Genomic DNA, 6,364 nt, shown 5'->3' on the forward strand with positions numbered 1-6,364 from the left:
TACGTACCCCACAGACAAACACACATCTACAGTTAAAAGCTGCATGTGACCTGATTCTGGTTTGAGGGAACGTTTGTGAGATCGCCAGATGCTTAAGAAAGTTCCACACAATTTAAAGCAACAGGACAGTGAAGGCCAACCTAGCCCTCTTGTTGAGTTGTTATTCTTTATTATTATTTTTGTTTGGCACTGCATAGATAGGTTTTACTATAAGTATTACTACTTTGTGTTATGACGTGACACTTATGTAGCATTGACTGCCCTTGACACTATATGTTTTTTTTTGTTTTTTTTACCTATACGTTTACAACTGCTCTGTATTGTTCATTCTTCTTTTTTCGCTGTACACATTATTCTTTTCTTATTTTTCCGTAACTTTGTAACCTTAACTGATGTGCTACCTCTGAGCGATGGATTTCCCCCTTGGCATAATAACGCTATCGATGGAACGATCGAACGAACGATCGATCGGTCAAATAGTTTAAAAACAATTAGATACATTGTCATGGGTATTTATTAGTCGTCTGATATTTTGATGTTAGAATCACCAGTCATTCCCTTTGGCATCATTCCATGCCTTATCTCTTATTACTTTCATTCTCTCTCTCTCTCTCTCTCTCTCTCTCTCTCTCTCTCTCTCTCTCTCTCTCTCTCTAATCACATACACTATCCTATAGGGCAGTGTTTCTCAATCTTTTTTCTGCATGGGCACACTTTGTCCCAAGAATCCATGGGCACACCACCATAATACGGGGGTGTAAATATCGTCACTGTCGGGAAGAAACCTTGTATTTCCAAGTTTCAAATTTGTATGTTTATTTGCAAAGTAAAGCCCTGCTTCATCATACAAGGCTGTCGCACAACAGTAGTGAAAACAGCAGATCTACAAGCACACAACGCCTCGCACCGCGAGGCGTTGTGTGCTTGTAGATCGGCTTGTAGATCGGCTGTAAAATGATAAATACAATACTGGCTTTCAAGCAGTTTCAAGGGGCACACTTGACACACCAAAGGTCCCCAGGCACAGTGGTTGAGAAACACTGCTATAGGGATCCTCCTCCGGCTCCTACCTTTTATCTGCCCTAGCCCCCCACTCCCCACACAACACACAACACACACACAAACTCCTCTTCCTCATCCCCCCCCCTCCCATCCTTATCTTTTGTCTATCTTTTCCCTCCAGAATTTTGGAGCCAGAGGCACGAGCTGCATTCTCCCTGTGTGTGTGTGTGTGTGTGTGTGTGTGTGTGTGTGTGTGTGTGTGTGTGTGTGTGTGTGTGTGTGTGTGTGTGTGTGTGTGTGTGTGTGCGCTTGTGGTCCCCCATCTGCCAGGCTGGGGCCCTCCTCCAGTCCGGGAGCAGATGTTTACTCCTTCTTCCTTGTCCATGGAGTCAGAGGGGCCTGCATGGTGGCTTGTCGGGGGTTGTCCGTACAGTCCGGGGGTTGACCTGTCCCCCTAGCGTTGGGCAGAAGGCCGGATGAACAATAGTCTGAATGAAGTGGGGAGGTCATGGTGCCATGGTGGGTGCAGAGAGGGTTAAAGCGGTGGTGGAGTGGACTGTGGTACTAGGGTTCAAAGTGCATATCGTCGTTGTCGGGTGGAAACCTTTTATGTCCAAAACCGTTTGTTTTGTATTTATCATTTAAAAAATGAACTAACTTTGTGGGACGGCCTTGTATGATGAAGCAGGGCTTAACTCAGCGATAAAAACGTACACATTTGAAACTTGGAGATACAAGGTTTACTCCCGACAATGACGATATCTTTTATCTATTATCTTTGCACAGGGAGTGTTTCCTTTTTTTATATAAAATAAGATAAGATAAGCCGTATATGCACCTGTCCTTACACTGATGTTCTCTCTTTTTATTATTGTTATTGCTGCTGCATTGTCTGAAGGAAAAAAATATATTTTACTCCTATGTACTGTCCTGTACACAAGATGTAACAATAAAGCACAACATTGAACCTTTACTGAGCCCAATTCAGTTGTCGTAGCAGCAACAGCGAAAAGTGTGAAACGCAGGATAGATATGCCTACGGGTAAGAGTAGAGAGATAACAATAAGATAACATACAATTAAATATATTGTATTCATCATATACCTGTTTTTGATGTTCTTTTTGACATATGGGATTGTGTCAGTCATTTTCCAGGCAGTACAGAAAAGTCTCAATCACTATGACTGTATGGAACCATAACACTCCATAACCATGTCATACTATACGGAAAGATTCCAAGGATAATTAATCATAGATAATCATTTTTCTTTATACAGTAATGGAATTATCCTTGTGGCTGTTGCTCAGAAGAGCGGGAAAGATAGAAATTGCATTGGGATCCTTTAAACTGGAAACACAAACACTACAGCAATGTTACATCTTCTAAACTCAATACAAGCTGTGTAGAACTAACATGTCATTTACAAAAATAAGAAATTCCAACCTTTATATTCCGTATACACTCAAATCAGTGTGCACCAAGTTAATTTATCCATTTGCAACTTTGAGAGTGTACAAAAACAAGTGTAGCCTCTCTAAATCAGGGGTCTTCAACGTTTTCAGGCCAAGGACCCCATAGTTGAGAGAGAGATGAAGCAGGGACCCCCACAACCTTATCATAGATTCCATATAGTTTAATCATTTGACAGCACGATCATCAGTGTATTTTGGATTTCTGTTTTCAGATATTTAACCACTTGAACTGTCAATACTTCTCCCCTCTACACCAAACCTCTTTGCCGAAAATAACCGAAAATAGACGATCTACAAGCTACGAGCTTGTAGATCTGCTATTTTTGGCTAAAGTTTTCAGAATCTGGTGAAGAATTTGGCTAAAAAGGAGATTTTCTTTTTTTCTTTCTATCACACAAAGATTTGGAGGACCCCCTGTAGTAACTCTGAGGACCCCCGAGGGGTCCCGGACCCCCTGTTGAAGACCCTTGTTCTAAATGAACACTGAAGATTCTACCGAGTCGAGCAATAAACAAAACCCATGCACTTTTATTTTGTAAATACTGGAGGACAACAGACTTGTACTTTGATGGCTGTGGGCTGAAAGATGAGCTGAGCTAATCCAACAAACAACCAGGGTGTTGTCAACACAAGCCACCATGCCAAATGTTGGTTTATTATGGCTGGCTGTGGAGATTAGCCTATTCTGTTTAGTTCATATCTGGCTGGTAAAATAAATAGAGGGTATGCGCATGCATAAAGGGAATGGCAAATTGAGTGGCAAAGTGAGAGGCAAAGTGAGTTTAACGTCGTTTAACGTGGTTTAATGCAATCAGATAGGACTTTTCTGTTTGGATGTATGGGCTGTCAAGGCCAGAAAGTATATTTTTTTGCCACTCAGAAAGCGTTCCCGCATAACTTGGGTATGATGATGATGTCACGCCCATACCCTCTATTAGCATGTATTTCAGTTGGAAATCTGTTCATTTCATCAAGCAACATCTAGTATGATGAAGTATAAATTAGGCCTCAGAGTCAGAGAGACAAATACACTTGACTACAGTTACATTACAGTTGATAGGAAGTGTTCAGGTGTGTTTTCGTTTAGATGTGCAATATAGCCTATACTATAGCCCAGGGGTCTTCAACAGGGGGTCCGGGACCCCTAGGGGGTCCTCAGAGATACTACAGGGGGTCCTCCAAATCTTCCAATAATTTTTATATTAACAACTTGAACCCTATAGTGTCCATATTCTGAGAACTTTAGCCAAAAATAGCAGATCTACAAGCTTACAACGCCTCGCAGCGTGAGGCGTTGTGATCTTGTAGATCGGCTGATGATTGTGCCGTCAACCGATGAAACTACCGGTATATGGAATCTATGGACAGGTTGTGGGGGTCCCTGCTTCATCTCTCTCTCAACTAAGGGGTCCTTGGCCTGAAATCGTTGAAGACCCCTGCTATAGCCTATTATTCATGGCTCTGAGGTAGCCGTCTTTGTACGCCGTCTCTTCTGTCTGTGTGACTGATTTGGTACTCTTGATTGGCAGGTTTGCAGCTGCCATTGATGTTTGTGAATACATGTGCTAAAGACCTGTTTTGAACTAGTGTTAATGTTAATGGCAGAAGGCAGCTGCAACAATGTGCATGTTAATGGATATGGTCAGTGGTTCAAATCATATTAGCTTGCTGAATGGGTTGAAACAATCATTACAAGCCGCCACACTTTTCCTTTTCTCCTGGACGTCACCACCAAGTCAATCTGGCTAGCCATCGTATTAAAAAGTTCCCTTTCCTTTGATCAGAGAGTCTGTTCTTGAGAGATTACCACCAAAAAGTTGCCCATGAGGCTTGAGCACAGAAATAGACCCCTAACTGCGAGTAGACACATTGCTCATTGGCTAAAAGACAGAATGTACTGGGCACAACCTAGGTGTGAATGTGTATAATATACATTCATTATACATGCAATGATGCAACCCGTCCCTTACCCCTCCTGCAAGCCTGTTCCCCCTTTGGCTCTTAGTGTAATTAAAACACACACACACACACACACACACACACACACACACACACACACACACACACACACACACACACACACACACACACACACACACACACACACACACACACACACACACACACACACACACACACACAGAGATTAATCCTGGCACTCTTCATCCCAGCTGAACATCTGCCTCCCCCTCAGTCTGAGAGGTGGCTGGGCTCTGAGACCATTTGTGGGGGCTAGAATAATTTATGAGCATCCCAATTACTGGTCATTGTACAACAAAAGTGCCGGCGGGAATCCAATAATTGCTTGTTTGACTTGGAATGAGTCACTCACTGTCCTGGCTTTCTGAATGTGTATGAGAGATATGTAAATCTGCTCAAAACAGAGCATTTAAAGCTTTTATTCTCTTTCTTTGGACAAAACCATGCACAGATGTTGCATTTGCACTACTGTGTGTCTGTCTGTGCTTTCGCCATGACGGCTAAAGGGTTTTTTACCACTTGTCTTTTCTTTAGCTGTATTATATTGTATACTCGCAGTATCATTTCTTGTTATGTGGTGGTGGACAGTAGCTAAGTACATTTACTTTAGTTAAACAATTAAAAACAATAGTATCTATATACTTTACTTGAGGATGCTATTTTTTGGATACTTCTGACTTTCACTCCACTACAGTTCTAGAAAAAGAAAGGGTATAGTGAAAATAGCTGATCTACGGTACATTCTCAAAACGCATTGGGATGTATAGCGCGTTGTGAGCTTGTGGATCTATTTCTCACTATTATTATTTGTTTCTAATAACTTTTTTGGGGAAAATGTCTACATTTCAATACAGCAATGCATTATGATGTACATTGTAATGTGTACATTTGTAGGCCTGTACTGTATATACAAAAGCGTGTAGGCCTACTCCAGTTTGACTCAAGTACAAATTTGACCGAGCAACATTTATGGAAGTAGTGGTGTACTATTTGACCACAGGAATATATACTTTGACTCTGGGATGGAGTACTTTGTCCACCACTGGTTAGCTCAGTATGTGGAGCATGTGGCAAACAACATTTAGCTGCTTGTACTTATACGAGTCTCTTTGATCAGTGTCAATGGCCACAGGTTTGGCAACACAATCTCATGTCTTGGCGTATGTTTGTTGGTCTGTGTGTGTTCATATGTGTGTATTATTGGCAATTGAGAAATTGTTTGTGTAGGGGCACATTTACAATACCTGCGTCTGCTTGTATGCATCTAAATGATAACAATATGATTGGTCTTAGCAGGGGACCTATACCGGTTTGGTGGGACGCATTGACTGTAAATGGCAAGTTAGGGTGTTGGGAGGTGTCACTTCAAGGAGAGTCGTCATCGTCTTGGGACCCTTTTGTCTGCCTCCCTTTCAGAAGTAGGGTGTGGGGCTGTGATTCACAGAACTCCACTTGTTGTCCCTCATTAACCTTCATTAAAAATTCTGATGGTAATCACTTTACAGCACAAAGTCTATTCCAGTCAACAGCAGTTGTTTTAAGGTCAATTGCTTGGCACCATCGTCCTCTTGGATTTGGACATAACATAAACATAACTTCAATACATATTTTGATTGCTACTGCAAACAACTAATCTGCCTTAAACAGTTTGTGATTAAATAAAGCAGGGGAGTCCAAAGTGGGGCCAATTGCGGCCCGAGGACAAATTTTATATGGCCCGCGGCTTCATTCCTGAATGGTATTATAAACGGTTACACCCCGCCACTCCGACATGTCTCCATTCCGACACTAGCCCTATCTCTAACCCTAACCCTAAACTTAACCCCTATGGGAGTGTCGCCACTCCGACAATAAGAAGTCAATTTCGGAGTGGCGACATGTCGGAATGGAGAGCGACTCCCATTATAAA

Source organism: Nannobrachium achirus, assembly GCF_963921795.1.
Source record: "Nannobrachium achirus genome assembly, chromosome: 20".
In the NCBI taxonomy this organism is placed as follows: Eukaryota; Metazoa; Chordata; class Actinopteri; order Myctophiformes; family Myctophidae; genus Nannobrachium; species Nannobrachium achirus.